This window comes from Bactrocera tryoni, chromosome 2 (genome assembly GCF_016617805.1).
Source record: "Bactrocera tryoni isolate S06 chromosome 2, CSIRO_BtryS06_freeze2, whole genome shotgun sequence".
Classification (NCBI taxonomy): domain Eukaryota; kingdom Metazoa; phylum Arthropoda; class Insecta; order Diptera; family Tephritidae; genus Bactrocera; species Bactrocera tryoni.
In genome coordinates, this window is record NC_052500.1 from 54,787,203 (window position 1) to 54,807,214 (window position 20,012).

The 20,012-nt window shown below is 36.6% G+C and overlaps 1 pseudogene; it reads left to right on the top strand.

Moving 5' to 3' along the window:
- LOC120768761 overlaps positions 1-7,693 on the top strand; it is a 29,678-nt pseudogene extending 21,985 nt beyond the window's left edge.
- The last annotated feature ends 12,319 nt before the right edge of the window (positions 7,694-20,012 follow it).

Below are 20,012 nucleotides of genomic sequence, written 5' to 3' on the forward strand. Positions count from 1 at the left end.
TGGTTAGGTGCTTTAATTATATTTCGACTATTTCACTTGGATTTTAAAAATGTGAAATTCGAGATAATGTTGCCTTGTTTTGATTAATACGGGATATCTCATCTTCTTCTAAATAGCTGTTAAGATTTGTAATCGAACCACATTAATGCTGATCGGACAGTGTTCATTTAAAACTTCAACAGTTACTAAAATATGGACTTTTCTATGTGCCAAGCGTATGGGTCTGGTTATGAACGAGGACTTTGGCTTATATGTCACTATTGACAACCATATCATTGAAGTCGTAGATAATTTCGCGTATCTCAGAACTAGTATTAACCTAAGGAACAAATGGAAGCAGAGGAATAGAATGGCCTCCACACCGTTAGAGAGGTCAGATGGAGAAGGATAATTGGTATCACGAATCGGCGCCAAATAGTGAAGAGAACAGACGACTGGCGCTATGTTGTTAACTCGGTTATAACCGCGTAAGCGATGTCTACGCCATTACAGAAGAAGACGAATCCTTTTCTGTGTGCAAGGCGTTCACTAGACTTCTTATGACTTATACTGAAAGAGAATTGCGACTGCACAGCTGCTAATAGTTGGCCAATGCCTTCTGTGTATTGAACAAGCCATCAGGGAACCAAAGGAAACCAACGGAATTCCCATTTTTCAGTTAGAGAGACTGAAGTACCTTGCCTATCAATCTAATAAGCCGCGCAGTTTCCTGTCATACCGACACGGTGAACTAAATGGATATGTCACCCAGCTCCAGCTATCTACATACATTTCTGAAACTACAAACAAAAACCCATGTAAAAGCACCTCGTGTGACAATTTAAGTTGAAGATGAATAGAGAGAGATATGCGAATAATAAGAATCTGAGTCTTCAGAATTTGGACCAACTTTTAGAAATAGAATTTCAGTTTAATTTTAATGTTGTATTTTGATGCTGAAACTATGGTTAAAGAACTCAGAATTTAACGTGAATTTTGCATATTTTTAATAAGATCAAAGTTTAATGTAAAATTTTGTGCGAAGGGAGTTTTAAGAAACTCTGAGTTCAAGGAAACTTTTTGGCACTAAACTTTTAAAGGAGCTACTATATAGTATGTTATGCTAAATAGGCAGTTAACTCGAGTTTACTGCGATAAAATGTGAACGTACTAAAAAGGCACGACGGTGCAAGTGATGTGTGCTCGAAGATATATTCTCAGCTCTCCCCTAATGACTATTATATTTAAACTACCCTCTTTCCATTTTGAGAAAAGAAAGGCACTTTAAATTAATGAAATAACTGTGGACAATTAAAATTGACAAAATTTAAATGAATGTGGGGAGTTCAGAATTTAACATGAAAATGGAAGCAGAAAATATGAGCGAGCCCTCATAACTACTGCAGACTCAAATGCCACCACCTTCGCTTACATACCACGAAAAGCCATGTACATACATATATGCCGTAATGTTTGCACGCGAATGTCATGCATATTTGCTTACAAGCTCGACGGCACACCAAGCCGAGCTAAGACAAAGCCCAAACTACCAGCAGCAGCAGGAGCTGGTGAAGAGTTAAGGAAACCATGTCAGGAGCAAGCAGGGAAATAATTTAACACACATGACTGCTGCAACTGTCCTGTTGCACACTGGAACCGTGGAAACCGACTGTGCCTGGCGAAACACAAAGGGAAATTGTAAAAAGCAGAAAATTAAGAAGCAGAAAACCCAAAAGCCAGAACGACATAAACAAAACAACAACAAAATAAGAAGAAAAAGCGACCCAAGCGAAGCAATGGAGGGAGTTTGTGTGGTATAGAACCAGAAAGAAACTCAGGCGACAGTGGATATACTCAAGCGAGCCTATTGGTCTGGGAAAAATGAGCGCAACGTGGTTGTTACGAGTACGCGCCTGTTTGTATGCTACATTTATTTATTTGCGCTACTATGTGTTCAGACAATTTTTGCCTTGCCACATACGTACACGCCCATATTACAGTTGATACGCTCGAGTACATTGACATGCAGTATTTTAATATGCCTCGGCAAGCAGGATGCCGGCAACAACATATTATACGTCTATAAAGCGACCCCCACAAACAGAGGCATTAGCAATGCCACGGGATTTTCTCAATTCAAACCGAATAGTGGTCAGATGTAGATACGTGAAATAACTGCTTTTGTATATCATAGCAGGAAGGCGCCCAATTTGATATATATATATGTATATAAGTTTTGTAAATGAGATCTCGCTTTGTGGAACTGATATTAAGTTTTACTTACGGTAATTTACGGTAAAAGTGGGAGATTTCATATTTGATGAAAGACAGATAAGAGCTGGTGTACCACAGGGCAGCGTTTTAGGCCCAACTCTATACATCATATATACAGCAGATCTTCCAACAACTAACAATGTATTAACTTCAACTTTCGCGGACGACACAGCTATATTGAGCCGTAACAAATGCCACATAATATCATCAGAGAATATTAGCCGACCACTTAAGGTTTGTCGAAGAATGGCTAGCCGACTGGCGTATAAATGTGAGTGAACAATAGTGTAAGCATGTTACGTTTTCGTTCGGACCAAAAAAGTGTCCGGGAGTAAAAATATTTTAGTACCCCATGCGAATGAAGTAACTCATCTTGGAATTCACCTAGATAGAAGACTTACGTGGAGAAAACATATATCTAGTAAAATAACTTGCATAAAGATAAGCAAATTTAAAATGACTATTATACAAAAACTCCAAACATAGCATAGACAATAAAGTATAGCATTCAACTGTGGGGTACGATCTGTGGATTATTAGGTTTTTAAAACAAAAAGCAGATTCAAACGGAAGCCCATTTATTTCCGAAAGAAATGGGCACAGCCATCTCTTTTACTGTTAGCGCAGACATAGTACAAGATAGAAATCCTTTAGAAAACCTTCAATCGACACCTTAAAGCTCCTTCATCCGATATGAACGGTATAAAGCAACTCAAATGTTTGAAATTCATATATTGAGTATATGGAGGCTAAAGGTAAAAGTGTCCCAATTTTTTCCAATTTTGGCATCAGAACAAAGCATTACCAGAAAAATTTATCCCAGAACTTTTTCAAATAACCTACAAATTGGCCAATAAATATTGGGTTGTCAAATATCTCCCTTCCGCTTTTTTGCTCTTTATTCAATGCTTTGTAAAAAGTTTTACAGCGATCGGAACGAAAATGAAAATATGCGCCGTTCTGTCTGTTTCCATCTAGACGGCAACTTCATAATACCCCCTCGTAGAAGCACCCCTCCTTATTTGCGAAGAACTCGGACAGGCATTTTTCACAAGCCTCTTTTAAGTTAAACTTTACACCAACCATCGCGTTCGCTTTGGACAGGAACAGGTGGTAGTAACTTGGCGCTATGTTCGGGCTATATGGCGGATGCAATAAAACATTCCATCCGAGCTCCCGTAGATTCTGACGAGTCATCAATGAAATGTGTGGTCTTGCGATGTCCTAGTGGAACACTACACCCTTCCTGTTGGCCAATTCTGGACTCTTCAGATCGATCGCCTGCTTCAAGCGGTTCAGGTGTTCTCAATAGATATAATAGTAGAATAAAGTGTCTGGCCATATGGGAGTAGCTCATAGTGGATGATTCCCTTCCAATCCCACACAACATACAGCAAAGCCTTCATGGCCGTCAATCCCGGCTTGGCCACTGTTTGGGACGATTTACCAGCCTTCGACCCGACCGTTTTCGCTTGATATTGTCGTATGTGATCTATTTTTCGTCGCCAGTCACCATCCGCTTCAAAAATGGGTCGAGCTCGTTTCGTTTCAGCAGCATATCGCAGGCATTGATTCGGTCCAGAAGGTTTTTTTGCGTCAAATCATGCGGCAACCAAACATCAAGCTTTTTTGTGTATCCAGCTTTCTGCAGATGATTTAATGTGGTTTGGTGACTAACTCTCATCTTCTGGGAAATTCCGGTATAACTCGATGTTTCCATGTTTTGATTGGTATTCGTCATCACATGTCTTCCGCCGGCTGGCTTATCCACCCGCTCTGAATCGTCGAAACCATTCCTTCGCAGTTCGAAGTGATAGAGTACCATCCTCCAAAACACCATAAATCTCACGTCGTTTCTCTAGTGGATTTGGCTTTGACGAAGGAAAACTTTAAAATAGCGCAAATTTCGGCGTTAGTGAACTCCATGTTTACTCGTCTATAACTGTTGAACGCAAGATCCGTTTTGTAGGCTATGCCAAGACCTTTCAAAGATGTATAGTATTGACAGATAGCGCTTTATACATAGCCGCGAAATTCAATCGGAAGGGAGATATTTGACAACCTAATATAATATATAAGTCTCTGCGTTTTAAAAGTCGAACGGATTCCAAAATTCTTACATTAGATCCATGAGAATTAGGCGACGCATTCCTCCTATTTGATCCAGTTTAGGTACAAGAATTCACTGTTATTAGAAAAAAACATTCATCGATATATGTGGTGTAGTCAACCGGCCGAAATTATGGCCGACAAATTGATTTTCACACCGTCGCATACTGCATTGATTCTTCCGAATTGTGGTTATTCAGCAACTCAAACGACCGCCCCGGGAAACCCTTTGTGTTTATGGAAGACAGTAAACAAATGTTTCGAGGATTAGTAAAAACATTAGCACAAGTGCATTTGAGCCAAGTGGGATTACTTTGAAGAGGTAGACTAAAATTTTAAGGAAATATTGAAGAACTTTAAAATTTCAAACATAGTCTTACTATATTCTGCTCGAAGCAGTACTATTGGATTTCAAAATGTGTCTGGGGACTTTATAACTATATTGGGGTTACAAAACTTCCTTTGGTAGTAGATTGCCTACCCGCTTGACGGCTCATTAAGCTAAGTAATTATCCATAATGTTAAACAACTTGCGCAATTATTCACTAATACGAAACTTCGCTGCCAAATTATTATTCTCAAGAAATTGAGCTGAGAGTTTAGGGGAGAAAACTAAAAGTTGTTCATAGCCTCTACATTTGCTAAATATGTAAAATAATAGTCCACATGTTTCAAGCATTGTAAATTACTTCCAGCTGGCATACGAAACGACCAAACAACGAAGAGTCCACACAGCATTTGCTGACGACAGGTCGCGCAAAAATCAAGGAATGCATGAATGTCGATCGGTCTGACAGCGGAGCCTTCTTCTCTACTGCCACCAAATCAGAAGGCAGCGAAACTTTGGAAGTACAAATTGCTGTTACATCACCGCTCACTGCCAGCATCCAACCCACCGTGTAAACAGTGAATCTTGGCAAAACCGCAAACTTGGTGAGTTCCATTTGCCAGTAGGCGAGAATTTAATTGAATATTCACGGAATTTATTTGAAACACACAAAAAACTCACTTAAATTTCGCACAATTAGCCTAATGATTGGCGTTTTGTGTAGCTCTAACCGTTGATATGTGTTCTTTTCGTTAGATTTGCAGCATTTCGGGCTTCCCAAAGAGAGTGTTCTTTGGCTGAAGGATGGTCATCCACTGCATTCCGGAGCACGCGTCCGTCTACTCTTCACAGAGCACATACGCATTACATCCATTGCGAAGAAGGACAAAAGGACGTATCAGTGTATTGTGAAAAGTGATTTGGAGTCGGCCCAGGCCACAGCGGAATTGCGACTAGAAGGTGATTGGAATGCTAATTATGGCAATTACTTGATTTTATTTCATAATTCTAATTAAGATTATTTTAAAAGTGTGAGTGCAATATTCAAAGGGGGTGGGTCAAAAAGATAAAAGAAGATATAAAGGAAAACTTTAGAAAAACTTTAGCACCAGCATATTTATTTTAGAAAGTTTCGATGGATATCGATTATTACTCTAAATAACAAACTTAAACTTCTAAAGTTGATCTAAATGCTGGTCATCAAATATAATAATGCGTTATCCCGACCGTATTGTATAAATTATTATTATTATGAGTTGTAGCTGACGGTAAAGAACTTCACCTCTCTCAGCTTACTTAAACTGAGTTCCTAAAGTTCATCATTCTCATTTTTCCGTATATTAAACGACATTGGTGTCTGCGGTTGTTGATTTTACGAAAATCACGCATGCTACCTATCTTTATGCTGTTCTCCACGATTCTACTTTTATATCTCTGTTTTTCTAGTATGTACCTCGCGTTCGAAATTCTCTTTCAACCGAAAAACTTTCATTTATTTGAAGCCTACATCGTATATTAGAAAATGTTTAAGGAGATTTCGTGCTCGTTGGAAAAACTTCGGTGCACACTCTACATTGTATGTCAAGCACACCGATATATTTTAAAATAATATAACTTACATCTAAGATCCTTTTATAAATAAAGGCTAATCTCCCTTGAAACCAAGTATGGAAATCTTGCTTCCTGCTTCATAATGAGCTTAAATTCTGAACAATTCCGCTTTCTTAGCTTTCAGAACGTGGATCTAATACGCGTTTCATGTTCGGATAGGTCTTGTGTGTTTTGTTAATAATATTTCCAATGATACTTACTTAACTGATAACATTATTTCCTTGCAGAGGTGGCACCGCAACTAATTTACAAATTCATCGAACAGACCATACAACCAGGAAATTGTTTGGCACTTGAATGGATTTCCGCTACCAAATGTGAGTATGGCAACCCTAATCATATATTTAACTTATAATACAAGTGTTATGTATAACTAATAAATTCATATATAACGTACCATAAATGACAAGAGTTGACTTAACTTACGAAAAATGTATGTATGAAGCGGAAACTTTCAGTTATTAGCTATATACATGACTTGAAAGGTGCCCTAAAGTTGATTGCATCTAACCCCACAATTAAATAGAACGTGGTGCGTCTTCACAACTTGAAAGGAGGGAGCGTCGAAAATTTAACCTGGTCTCGATGGCTTTGCGCAACAACAGTTCATTAACAAGATTAAAGCAGGAAAAATAGAGAGAAACATTACTAACTCGATTGCTCACCTGACAATTGGGTTGTTCCACTGAAGACGAGGTGTCTGCACAATTTGTTACCACTGCCATCGTCTTCATATTTCAAATTCAATTTTTCCATATGCGGACATTGCTTATATGAATTCATACGTATGTAGTTATGTATATAATGGGTGTCTGGCCAACGATCCCGATTTTTACCAAACAGTTTTATTAGACGATGAAGCTGACTTTTGATTGAATGAGTACGTTAAAACAAACTTGTCGCATTTGGAGTGAGTGGAGTGGAGCACATTCTCAAAAAGTCACTGTTTGATGTACTCTATGGTTAGAGGGAATCTTTGGTCCATATTTCTTTAAAAACAAGACAAGATGAATGACTTTTTCGTGCCTGGATTAGAGGCTCTTGAAGTGGTTGAATTTTGGTTTTGAAGAAAACTTTTGGGTATTGTGTATTGGTTTTGTATAATCTCGGGTCAGTGGTCGTGCTACGACCCTTAGATTATTTTTTGTGAAGTTGCATTAAGTCGCTTCTTTGAAGAGATTATTTGGCGCATTGCCGCTAACATATGACTCCACTGCTGCTAAAAGGGGTCGGAAATTGGGTCTCTCGACATCAATTTATTCAAGTCAGACGCGGTGGTCACTTGTCAAAATCATTTTTTAAAACTAAAGCTGTAATAACAGAAAAACCCGATGTCTAAAGACACCCTTTAGTTATAGTATGTTCAATGAAGTATATGTGCATAGTGAAGCATTAACGCGTGATTGCTGTCACCAGCAACTTTGAATATGACATATGGGAGAGGACGTACTGGTGTTGCACCAACACACTAGCTCTTACATACACACACAATTTATAGTGAAGTGAGCTTCTCTCTGTTAAAAGCATTAGAAACCACTGTTGATACAGGTATGTTCCACACACTTTTGGTGATGTATTACAGCATAGAAATGCATGAAATATTCTCTCGAATATTCGAATCTCATTGTACAGTCTCCAAAGACGGTGTTATGGCTGAAATTTCTAAGAGAACAACAAAATGTAAGCCTTCTAAGCTGTATATCCCAGTATTGGTAGATGACCTGTAGAGCTACCGCATACGTTACTACAAAATGACTATGAAGTTAAAAACTCTGGTGCTGGTGAACGATTTTGGTTTTCTTCATCAGTCACCTTTATATTTTTTATACCCTGAGCAGGTATTTTTAGTTTGTCACGAGGTTTGTTACACTTAGAAAAAAAATATCTTCCAGAAATTTAACAAGGACTATTGTCTAAAGAATGGTCCGAAGAAATTTTTTGGTAAAAATCTGTGGCAAATGTCCCATCACAATAATTATTAGCGTTTAGTATAAGCTTGTCTTTCTGAAGTACTCAAAGTATATTTGGCGCTAAGAAGAAATTAGATTAAACTTTGTAATAAAATTTCTGGATACGAAACGTTTAGAATGTTGGAAAAGACATTCAGTTATAATTCTTTGTCGCGGTGAAGTATTTTTTATCGGTATAAATGATTCAAAAAGGGTCGAGAACGGGACGTCCGCGAATGTTCAACATGTCAATACTAAAATAAAGGAAATGGTGCCTAAGCATTTACAATTAACAGTCATGGATTTTGCTGGCATCGTTGGAATATATGAACGACCAGTGAAAACCATTTTCTAAAATCATTTAGGTCAAAGGAAAGTAAAAGCAAGATTAGTTCACTGCCTTTTTTTCGAAAAACAGCGTCGCGTAAACGTCTGCGAAACAATGCTCTCAGATTACTAATATGTCATAAAACGTATTATTAAATTTGAAATTTGCAAAACTTCGAAAATGGATTGATTCCTCTCAATACTACCCTTAGTTCCCATATAACTAACACAACGGTTTTCGAACTTCCAGCTGACTTTATATCGGCCAACATATGAGTTATCTCAATGAAAATGGTAAGGGGTGTTTTAATGATAACAGTGTGTCTTTGGTCCAAAAATGGATAAGATTGGGCGAAAATTTTGATGAATAATGATTTTCAATTTTCTAACAAACCTTTTTCGGTCAGCGTATAAGTTATATATAGTATATGTATATATAAAATTGCTTGAATTGCGAACCTCTGGTTGACATTTTACACCTTAAGTTATTTCCCTCGCTTTGATTTTTGCAAGTGTAGTGTATAAAATGTTCGATTGCACCCGAGCTTACCTTCCCTTCCTTGCTTGTTAGTGCTATAGCTTATTGTTGTTGCCAATTTCGTAGTTTCTGTAGTTGCTGGTGGCTGCTAGGCAAAGCAACGAACGCGTATTTTACATAAATCGCATTTGGATGTTATGCACGAGAGGATACGCAAATTAAAGTCATCGTCAGAGTTCTGCGCATTTGAAGTCTCCAATGCATCTGTCTTAAAATGTACGCCCGACAACCTTCTAGTCTGTTGGAGTATTAAGACATATGTATGTTTGGCCGTCTGGTCTTCTTTTGCCGGCTGCGATTGTTGGTATGTTGCTTTGGTGCTTTGCGTCCATGCACTTTTGGTACTCGTTGCGGCAACAAAAGTGGTTGACAGCTTGAAAACTGCAAGTGGAAAGTTAAATTCAATTGTTTTAGTCATACTACGAGTATTACACATATGCGTTCCGACATATGCCATCAACAAATTACAAAAAAATTGAAACCTTAACTAGGGCTTTTTTTCAAATACTCTCTATTACTTTAAGAATAAGAATTAAATTAAATATATGAGAATTTAAACTCTCTGGAAAAAAATTGTCAGAAAGAAGCAGCCTCGCCTCATATTGAACTCGTGGCTAGTTCATTGACGACAGGTGTGAGTATGTGAAGGTTTTGTTAATGTAAAAATAGAAAAAAAACCAACCTGTCTGCAGAATTTTCTTATAACTAAACGCCGTAGATTCTGACGTTAATCGCTAGCTTATTATACACAAATCACATATAGAAGGGATTCCTTTCTTCGCAGCTTGCTTTCTGCCTTTATGAGAGTTCGGAGCAACTGAATTTTTATCGACTTCCATTCTATACACATTTCGATAAATTCGAACGTAGTTCGAGTTCCGAACAAAAATAGTTCAAATATTGTATTAGTATGTTTGAATATCATTGGCGAAAACTTGGTACAGGAAGTTCAGCAATGATTATTTTAACCCTCGGGCCTAGTCAATAATTGCCAAAACCACTACTCAAGAAATCTGAAAGAAAAAATTTCGACTGATGAGATACAAAAAATCATACATGCTAGGAAATTTTTACTATAATTTTATGTTTTAGCTATCCAAAATTAGCAAGAAGCAGCTTCTAACGTCAAAGTTACAAAATGACTGTAAACGAGTGCAGTGAATTAAAATATTATAAAAATTACATCGTTGTGAAATTTTTCGAAAATTAAATTTAGACTAAAATGATATTGGCTTGAGCGCGTAATAAAGCCAACTCCCGCGAGATTGAGAAGATGTTGATAAATAGTTTATACTGGAGATAGATATGTATATGTGGCGTAGCTGACATGTGCTTCCTTTTTAGCTCTATTTGCGTATGTCAAGTTGACAATTATAGGAAAGCTTTCATAAAACAAACTACCCTAACACTTCTTTAAAATCAAACGGAATTGTTTTCATTACGCTACTTACACGTGCACATTTCCATTGCAGATGGCGTCAGATTGCCAACGAATATATTGTCATGTTCAGAACGGCGCCCTACTCATCGCGAATGTGCAACGTACCACCGATCAGGGCACCTACACTTGCATCGCCCGCAACAAGCCCAATTCACGGCGCAACGGACGGTGGAGTTAAGTTGAAGTTGCGGTTGCAGTTGCAGTTGATGCGGCGTTGATAACATTGGCGGTGGGTTTCGAATTGCTGCCTAGGTGGCTGCAAATTCGGGAATTTCACCAGACTAATTTTAATTTGTCTGGAGTAGTTAATGAAAAACCGCAAAATGATGAAATGTTTGCGCCTAGCTCTATACGAGTTTTAGTATATTTTGAAAGTTGTATGTAGAAATGGTAAACACTGCTCGTTATAAATCGCCGAATTTAATTGTTGTTGGTTTTACGTATTCGGAAAAGTTATTGCGAAATAACTTGTGTTTAGCATAACTAAATTTGAGCATACTATATATTCGGAGAGTAGTGGCCTAAACCTCTGGCCATTTTGAAAGATGTTAAATTGAACTTTTAATTGGATTAAGCTACAAATAATTTTCATTCATTTATTTGTGGCTTATTTTATCAATAAAATGTTTCTTTTAAGATATGAATGTTGTATGGTAATTGTGGATTAAATCTCCAGCAACTGCGAGAGGCACCTGTGGGCACAGTCCGGTCTTCTAATAAGTTTCATGTGCATGTCTCGTAAACCACTAAAGCTATAACTACCCTCTTCTTCTTCTTTACTGGCGTAGACACCGCTTACACGATTATAGCCGCGTTAGCCAGCGTAGCCGTTGTCTTTTAATTCGCTGAACTATGTCAATGTCGTCGTATATCTCGTACAGCTCATCGTTCCATCGAATGCGATATTCACCGTGGCCAATGCGCAAAGGACCATAAATCTTTCGCAGAACCTTTCTCTCGAAAACTCGTAACGTCGACTCATCGGTTGTTGTCATCGTCCAAGCCTCTGTACCATATAGCAGGACGGGAATTATGAGTGACTTATAGAATTTAGCTTTTGTTCGTCGAGAGAGGACTTTACTTTTCAATTGCGTACTCAGTCCGAAGTAGCACCTGCTGGCAAGAGCAATCCTGCGTTGGATTTCCAGGCTGACATTGTCGGTGGTGTTTATGCTGGTTCCTAAATAGACGAAATTATCTACAACTTCAAAGTTATGACTGTCAACAGTGACGTGAGAGCCAAGTCGCGTGTGCGACTGTTTGTTTGATGACAGGAGATATTTCGTATTACCCTCGTTCACTGCCAGACCCATTTTCTGTGCTTCCTTGTCCAGCCTGGAGAATCAGAACTAACGGCGCGGGTGTTGAGACCGATGATATCAATAACATCGGCATACGCCAGCATCTGTACACTCTTATAGAAGATGGTACCTTCTCTATTTAGTTCTGCAGCTCGAACTATTTTCTCCAGAAGCAGGTTGAAGAAGTCGCACGATAGGGAGTCACCTTGTCTGAAACCTCGTTAGGTATCGAACGGCTCGGAGAGGTCCTTCCCGATAGTGACGGAGCTTTTGGTGTTGCTGAGTTTACACAGCCGTATTCCTTTTGCGGGGATACCAAATTCAGGCTATAACAACCCACTTCACCCAAATATTATTAGAACTCCTACCGACACACATACATAGTAGCATTTTCCTTCAAAAACCGGACAAAAGTGAGAATTACAAACTCCAGCGATGCTACTCAAAATTGATTTTTTTAGTTCCTAAGTAACCGTATTACAATAAACCGATTAAATTATGGACCTTCAGCCCACTATGTTGCCATAAAAGTAGGCGGAACCTAGACTTCATTCAGTACGCAGGTCCTCAATAACGATACTCTCTATTTTTCTCGAAATTGCAAGTGGTTTTTTGTGGTGCGTAAAGTGAATTCTGAAAAATATTTTTTATGGATTCTAGACAACATGGTATGTAATTAATATTAATAATGTAAATATTAATTTAGTTATTGTATTATTTTGTTTTTTTTTCGGGAAAGAAATGATCATCAAAAAAAGTTTTTAATTTTTTTAAAAATTAAAATTAAATTAAACTACAAGTTTTTAACTTAACATATAAGCTTAAACATTTTCCCCCTTTAAAAAAAGCGCCTTGAATTAGGTTGGTCACTTGCATAAAATGAGTAATGCTTTATTTATTTTTTTTAATTTTATTCTGAAATCCTGCTAAATTATTCTAGAAGGGGCCTCTATCGGAGTCGGTGTAAAAATTGGAATTTGGGCGTGGCACTGCCCACTTTTTGGTGAAATCCCATATCTTTGGACCCGACAGACCGATTTCGACTAAATTTAGCAGCATTTGAAAAACTACGCTACTCCCGTAGTATTTCATTTTACTCGTGCTACCGCTCACACTTTGTCGGGAGCCACAGCATAGCCTTAGCATAACCATGTAAAAGTATGTGCTCTACTCTGCTCCGAGTTTTGTTAGGTAAAAAACTATAGCTGGAGCGGGAGCAAAAAATTAAATTCTGCGCTATGCTCCGGCGTAGCGGTAGCAAAAAAATAGGAGCGGTAGCACAGCAGAGCTAATGAAAATTTTCATGTGCTACAGCTCCCGCAAGTGTTTATTGTTTTTTTTTTTTCTTTTTTTGGTATTTTCTGTCATCTACAAGTATGTATGTACTTATATTGTATATAAAAGAAAGTCGTATTAGTTACACCATTTATAATTCAAGAACGGCTGAACCGATTTGGTTTAAAAATCAATACAACTCATAAATACAAAAATTATATTTCAAATCATAAGCATTTGATCAAAATTGAACCACCAATTGGAAGAAGGGTAGGTAGGAGTGCCGCCCTATCGGGCTCAATTAACACTTGATGTGCCATTTTGGAAGAAGGGAATAATTACGAAAAGTTCGAACTAAGATAAATAGAAAAAACTGATTTACTCTCAACGTATAGATCAAATACCCATGATATCTTAAAATGAAATGTAGTAAACATTGTTGCCCATAATATACTGCAAAAAAAAATATTTTGTGTAAAGAAAAACAAAAGTTAGGGTAGTTTGAAACTCTTGGAATTATTCCCTTTTTCCAATTTATGAAAATAAAGACATAAATATTAAAGAATATTAGCACTTACTATATTAATAACATAGAAAAGATATTGTATTAATCCTCATCTATATCAGCACCATCCAATGTGGTTGTGGGCCAAGTCAAAATCAAATCATAAAATGTCTTATACTCTTCAGGAATATATGGTATGATTTTTCGCATAACATTCATCTTTTTTTCGTTTATGGGTAGTTTTGACCGGTATGCCTTTTCGTCAGGTATTTTAGGAGTAGTTCTTGATTTTCGGAGCAAAAAAGATGTGTTTACAAATCCGTCAATGAATTTGGAACGTTCTTTATTGCTTTTTGCCTCTACTAACCTCCCTGTGCTTGTACTTGTGTACGATTCACCCAATAGACGCTGTGTTTTTTGTATTTTCTTTTTATAAAGGTGAAACCTCTATTTTCTTCTTTTTTGGAATGTTAATCTCATCATCAGATGGTTGGTTCTCAGGTGACATTGTTCTTTCTTCTTTTAAATAATCACATCAACGCGCACCACAAACGTTTGTATTCAAGGTCAAGTGTCAACTAAATAACTGGTAAACAAAACAAAATCGTGATGATCTTAGCAGCCGGCTAACCAGCCAATAAAATTCAGTAATTAATAACGGTTTAAGTGAATAAAACTGTCAAATCAAAATGACCTTTAATTGTATGACAAAAGTTTGTTAGTTGGAAGAAAGAAATAAATCCATGATTTATTCCCTTCTTCCAACTTACATTTTTTTGGCCGCTAGTATTACAATGGCGTTTGAGCTTTTCATTTCTTTTTTCAACCTGACGAGTAGTTTTACGATATTCATACATGTTTAGTATATGGGTTATACTGATTTTGCTTCTGAACCAGGCATTTTTTTTTTTTTCAGGGCGAACAAATTAATTGAGTTGCGCGAATTACTAAGAACGTGCCTGTGCCTAAGCTTATTTAAAAGATGCCTGTTAAGAAAACGTAAAAAAGGGGGAAATTATATCGGGTGATTTTTTAAGAGCTTGATAACTTTTTAAAAAAAAAAAACGCATAAAATTTGCAAAATCTCATCAGTTCTTTATTTGAAACGTTAGATTGGTTCATGACATTTACTTTTTGAAGATAATTTCATTTAAATGTTGACCGCGGCTGCGTCTTAGGTGGTCCATTCGGAAAGTCCAATTTTGGGCAACTTTTTCGAGCATTTCGGCCGGAATAGCCCGAATTTCTTCGGAAATGTTGTCTTCCAAAGCTGGAATAGTTGCTGGCTTATTTCTGTAGACTTTAGACTTGACGTAGCCCCACAAAAAATAGTCTAAAGGCGTTAAATCACATGATCTTGGTGGCCAACTTACGGGTCCATTTCTTGAGATGAATTGTTCTCCGAAGTTTTCCCTCAAAATGGCCATAGAATCGCGAGCTGTGTGGCATGTAGCGCCATCTTGTTGAAACCACATGTCAACCAAGTTCAGTTCTTCCATTTTTGGCAACAAAAAGTTTGTTAGCATCGAACGATAGCGATCGCCATTCACCGTAACGTTGCGTCCAACAGCATCTTTGAAAAATACGGTCAATGATTCCACCAGCGTACAAACCACACCAAACAGTGCATTTTCGGGATGCATGGGCAGTTGGCCACCAAGATCATGCGATTTAACGCCTTTAGACTATTTTTTGTGGGCTACTACGTCAAGTCTAAAGTCTACAGAAAATAAGCCAGCAACTATTCCAGCTTTGGAAGACAACATTTCCGAAGAAATTCGGGCTATTCCGGCCGAAATGCTCGAAAAAGTTGCCCAAAATTGGACTTTCCGAATGGACCACCTAAGACGCAGCCGCGGTCAACATTTAAATGAAATTATCTTCAAAAAGTAAATGTCATGAACCAATCTAACGTTTCAAATAAAGAACCGATGAGATTTTGCAAATTTTATGAGTTTTTTTTTTTAAAAAGTTATCAAGCTCTTAAAAAATCACCCGATATGTAGTTAAAATTAATCTCCAAAATTCATAGTAATTGAGTATTGTAAAACATTTGTAAAGATGATGTTTTTGGTAATATAAAAATGGTAAATATTTTACATAATATAGAAAAACATTTTATAATTTGTTCAATTATTGTCTAATTCACTTTATTAAAAAATTTTTTAAAATATTTGATTTTAGATTTATAAAGTCACTTGATGCAACAAGTGCCAAAGTGATTTGCATAACATTATTTTGTTTGAATTATTCAATTAATTCAAATATTATGACAGAAAATAGCAAAAAAGAAAAAAACAACAAACAACAAACACATGCGGGAGCTGTAGCACATGAAAATTTTCATTAGCTCCGCTCTGCTACCGCTCCCAATTTTTTGCTACCGTTACGCCAGAGCATGAGCCTTATCACACGAAGCAACTTTTGTTGCGGCAACTCTTAGTTTAGTGGCGAGGGGGCGACGAAGAGAGGAGAATCGCGCCGAGTTTCCCGTGTTCAGCAACTCGCTTTGTGTTCTTATTCGTAACAGTTCGCTGCGACGTTTTTCGGCATTCGTGTTCTTTCTTTCGTAGTACATAGTTGCATTTGCGTATATTTTTTTGAAATTAATATTTTGAATATATTTAAAAAATTTAATTTCATCTTTTGGTAAGTAATTTGCAAATATGTATACAAATATACATAAAATAATATAAATATTTTAAAAAATGGAGTATGAGGAAAAAATCGAATTAATTAACGATATTGTGAAATGTATGGATGAAGCCATACAAATTGATTCAGACGATAGTAAGAAGGGTGATATATCTTTGTTTTAATAAATAAAATGTATTTCTTAATTGACAGAGCTGATTAATATATGTATGTGATAGAGTGGCCCAAATACCTATAAGGAAAAAGAAGCGACAATGGGTTAAAGTAAAGAGTAGACAATGGGTTAAAGTAAAGTGAAAGAGAATGAGAAAAAAACTCGAGCAGAGTTGCGCAACACAAGTTGCTCGTGTGAAGGTAATGGGCAACAGCAAAAGAGAATCGCCCGAGAATCAGCAACAAAAGTTGCTTCATGTAATCGTACACCATAGCGCAGCATTTAATTTTTTGCTCTCGCTACAGCTATAGTTTTTTACCTAACAAAACTCGGAGCAGAGCACATACTTTTACATTGTTATGCTAAGGCTATATGCTGTGGCTCCCGACAAAGTGAGAGCGGTAGCGATAGCATAGCAATAATTATAGAAATTTTGCTGCAACGGAGCAGTAAATGAGAACCCTGAAATTTAGTATGTAATATACTTTTAATATTTCTATGTCATAGTGTGAAAATGAGCGGCATCGGACTACAATCACAACTATTTCCCATATAACACATTTTAAAATTCCATTTGATTCTTTCAATTTCCAGTACACAAATTAAGAAATAATTGATAAAACGGAATAAAATTTTGCGGCACTAATTCTCTTAAAGTATGCCACCTTTTAACCAAAAATTGTCCAAATCCAATTAAAAATGTTGAAGCCCATAGGTACCGAATATGTGGACCCCTGAACCGCTTTCATCGAAAATATTGGTCATTATGTGAGATATGCAATAGAAATTCAGACAGAATTCTTTCCTGACAATGGTATTCCTGCAAATTAAAAATGGGTTGAATCGGGCCAATATTTCCCTGAGCTCCCATATACATAATATAAAGAAATTCGAGCTTATAGGTGGCTTAATTCTGGATATGTCCGCCAATATTTGGGCCAACTCAATAAAAATTGCAGAACATGTTTATTCATAACAGTATATCTTTGATCCTAAAATAGAAACATTTAAGCGTTGCGATCTTAAGCTGCTCAGCTACAGAAACAAAAATTTCAACAGCCGAAATTAAGAATTAGATTAAAGTTTATAATTATTAAATGTTACTTGTTAAGAGTAGATAAAATAATTTTTTTTATGGTAAAGAGTGAGTCTGTTAGATCAAATGTGCTGGAATGAAAATTGAAATCATGACATATACGGCGGAATGGTTCGTTTAACTCAAAATTTGTTCCAGAAAATTTTAAAAGTAAGGGTCTAAACTGTCTGGTAGGGCGAGCGGGAACGTTTAAATTAATATCAGATAAGAGAGATAGGCTACAGACTGACCCATTCATGAGTTTTACAAGAAATATTATACCAAGCATCTCCCTACGACTAGCGAGTGTCGGGAGATTTATAAGTTTTAAACGGTTAATGTAAGGGGGAAGATTTAAACTGGAATCCCAATGCAAATGATTTAAGGCAAAAAGTAAAAAATGTTTTTGAACGGACTCTAACTTATCCGAATGGACTTGGTAACTAGGGTTCCAAACCACAGAAGCATACTCCAATATAGGCCGCACCAGAGATGTAAAAAGAATTTTTGTGGTAAGCGGATCTCTAAATTCTTTAGACCAACGTTTAACAAAACTAAGAGCGCCTTTAGCTTTAAAAACCGTGGAAGATACGTGAAGATTAAAATTGAGTTTGGGGTCCATAGTTACTCCCAGATCAACAAAACTGCATACTTGCTCCAACCTAAAGTTTTGTATTGCGTATGAGATAGGATCTACAGCTCTACGTGAAAAGCATATCGTTTTACATTTTTTAAGGTTCAATGGCATGTCATTTCTATCACACCAAGAAACTAGGTTGTTTAAGTCTGTTTGCAACTGACATCTTTCGCTGTTTGAAGTATATGTTTTAAAAAGTTTTACATCGTCAGCATATAATAAAACTTTTGAAAACTTCACAACAGATGATATGTCGTTAATAAATAACAAGAACAGAATTGGACCAAGATGGCTACCTTGAGGAACGCCTGAAGGAACATTGATTATGTCAGAAGAAGTATCTTTAAATATGACTTGTTGAATTCTATTACTAAGATAAGAAGCAACCCATTTTAGAAATATTGGTTGAAAACCAAGAAGATCATGTTTATTCAAAAGAATTGAATGGTTTACTTTATCAAAAGCTTTACTAAAATCTGTATATATAACATCAGTATTCTTATTCTCCCTAAAGCCCGTTGATACATGTGATACAAATTCAAGCAAATTAGTTGTGGTAGATTTTCCTTTACGAAAACCGTGCTGAGAACAAGAAATTAGTGGAGAGATCCGGAAGGTTATGTCGTCTGTTATAATTGCTTCAAAAAGTTTAGGTATTGCAGACAACTTTGCTATTCCCCTATAAGTTTCAATAGATGACCTAAATCCACTCTTATGCAAAGGAATTATAAATGACTTTTTCCATATGGATGGAAATAAGCCTTGCTTAAGAGATGAGTTAAATAGTTTTGTTAGGGGTTGGTATATATATTTGGCACATTTCTTAAGAAAGCATGAGGGAATCATATCTGGGGCGTAATTGTATGATTATTCTAACATATTTAACTGATTTAAGACGTCTGCTGCGGAAATGGTAGGAGCGTTAATGACAGAAATCGGACATAACTTGTGCTGATGCGGAACATTTTGTGGAGATTTTGAAGAGTAATTGGACCTAAAGAATTCAGCGAACATATTAGAAATGGTGTGATTGTCACTGGACATACTAGACTTATATTTCATAGCGGACGGAAAATTAGAAATCCTGCGTTTGGAGTTGACGAAACCATAAAACAATTTTGGATTACGTATAATATTATTTTTTACTTTATTTATATAATTACTAAAACATATTTTGTTAAGTTCAGCAAATTGTCGACGCAATTTAGAATATTTTGAATAGTTAGCAACTAAACCAGTTTTTTTAAAAAGTTTAAAAGCACGAGATTTTCCATTTTTTAATTTACATAATTCTTTCGAAAACCATAAATTAGAACTAATTTTTTGAGTAACAACACACTTCGGAACATATTTTTCAAATAAGTTTCCAATAGTTTCATTAAAGTGGGAAGCACTAATTTCAATATTGCCACTGTAATCTGGCCAAGTTATTTTAGAAAGTTCGAAATTAATCTTCTTAAAATTTGCTTTCGCAAAGTTGAACCGAAAACAAAGGTCTTGTGTATTATTATAAGCAAAGTTGGCTATGATTTCGATGTTAATTTCCAAAGCAGGATGATACGTGTCCTCTGGCCGAACTAAAGGATCACATCGGGCAACAGAGAACATTGAAGCGTTATCGACGTAAACTAGATCTAAGAGCTTACCAAATTCATTTGAAATTAAATTAATTTGGTTAAGTCCCAACTCCGACATTTCATCTAAGAACTCGTTAAAACATGAACGAGTACTAATAGGGATGGCGTGATCATCAATAGATTTCCATGATACGCACGGTAAGTTGAAATCTCCCAAAAACAATCATGGAATCAGTATCATTAACCATTTAGAGAAAACATTACTTATTAATGTAGC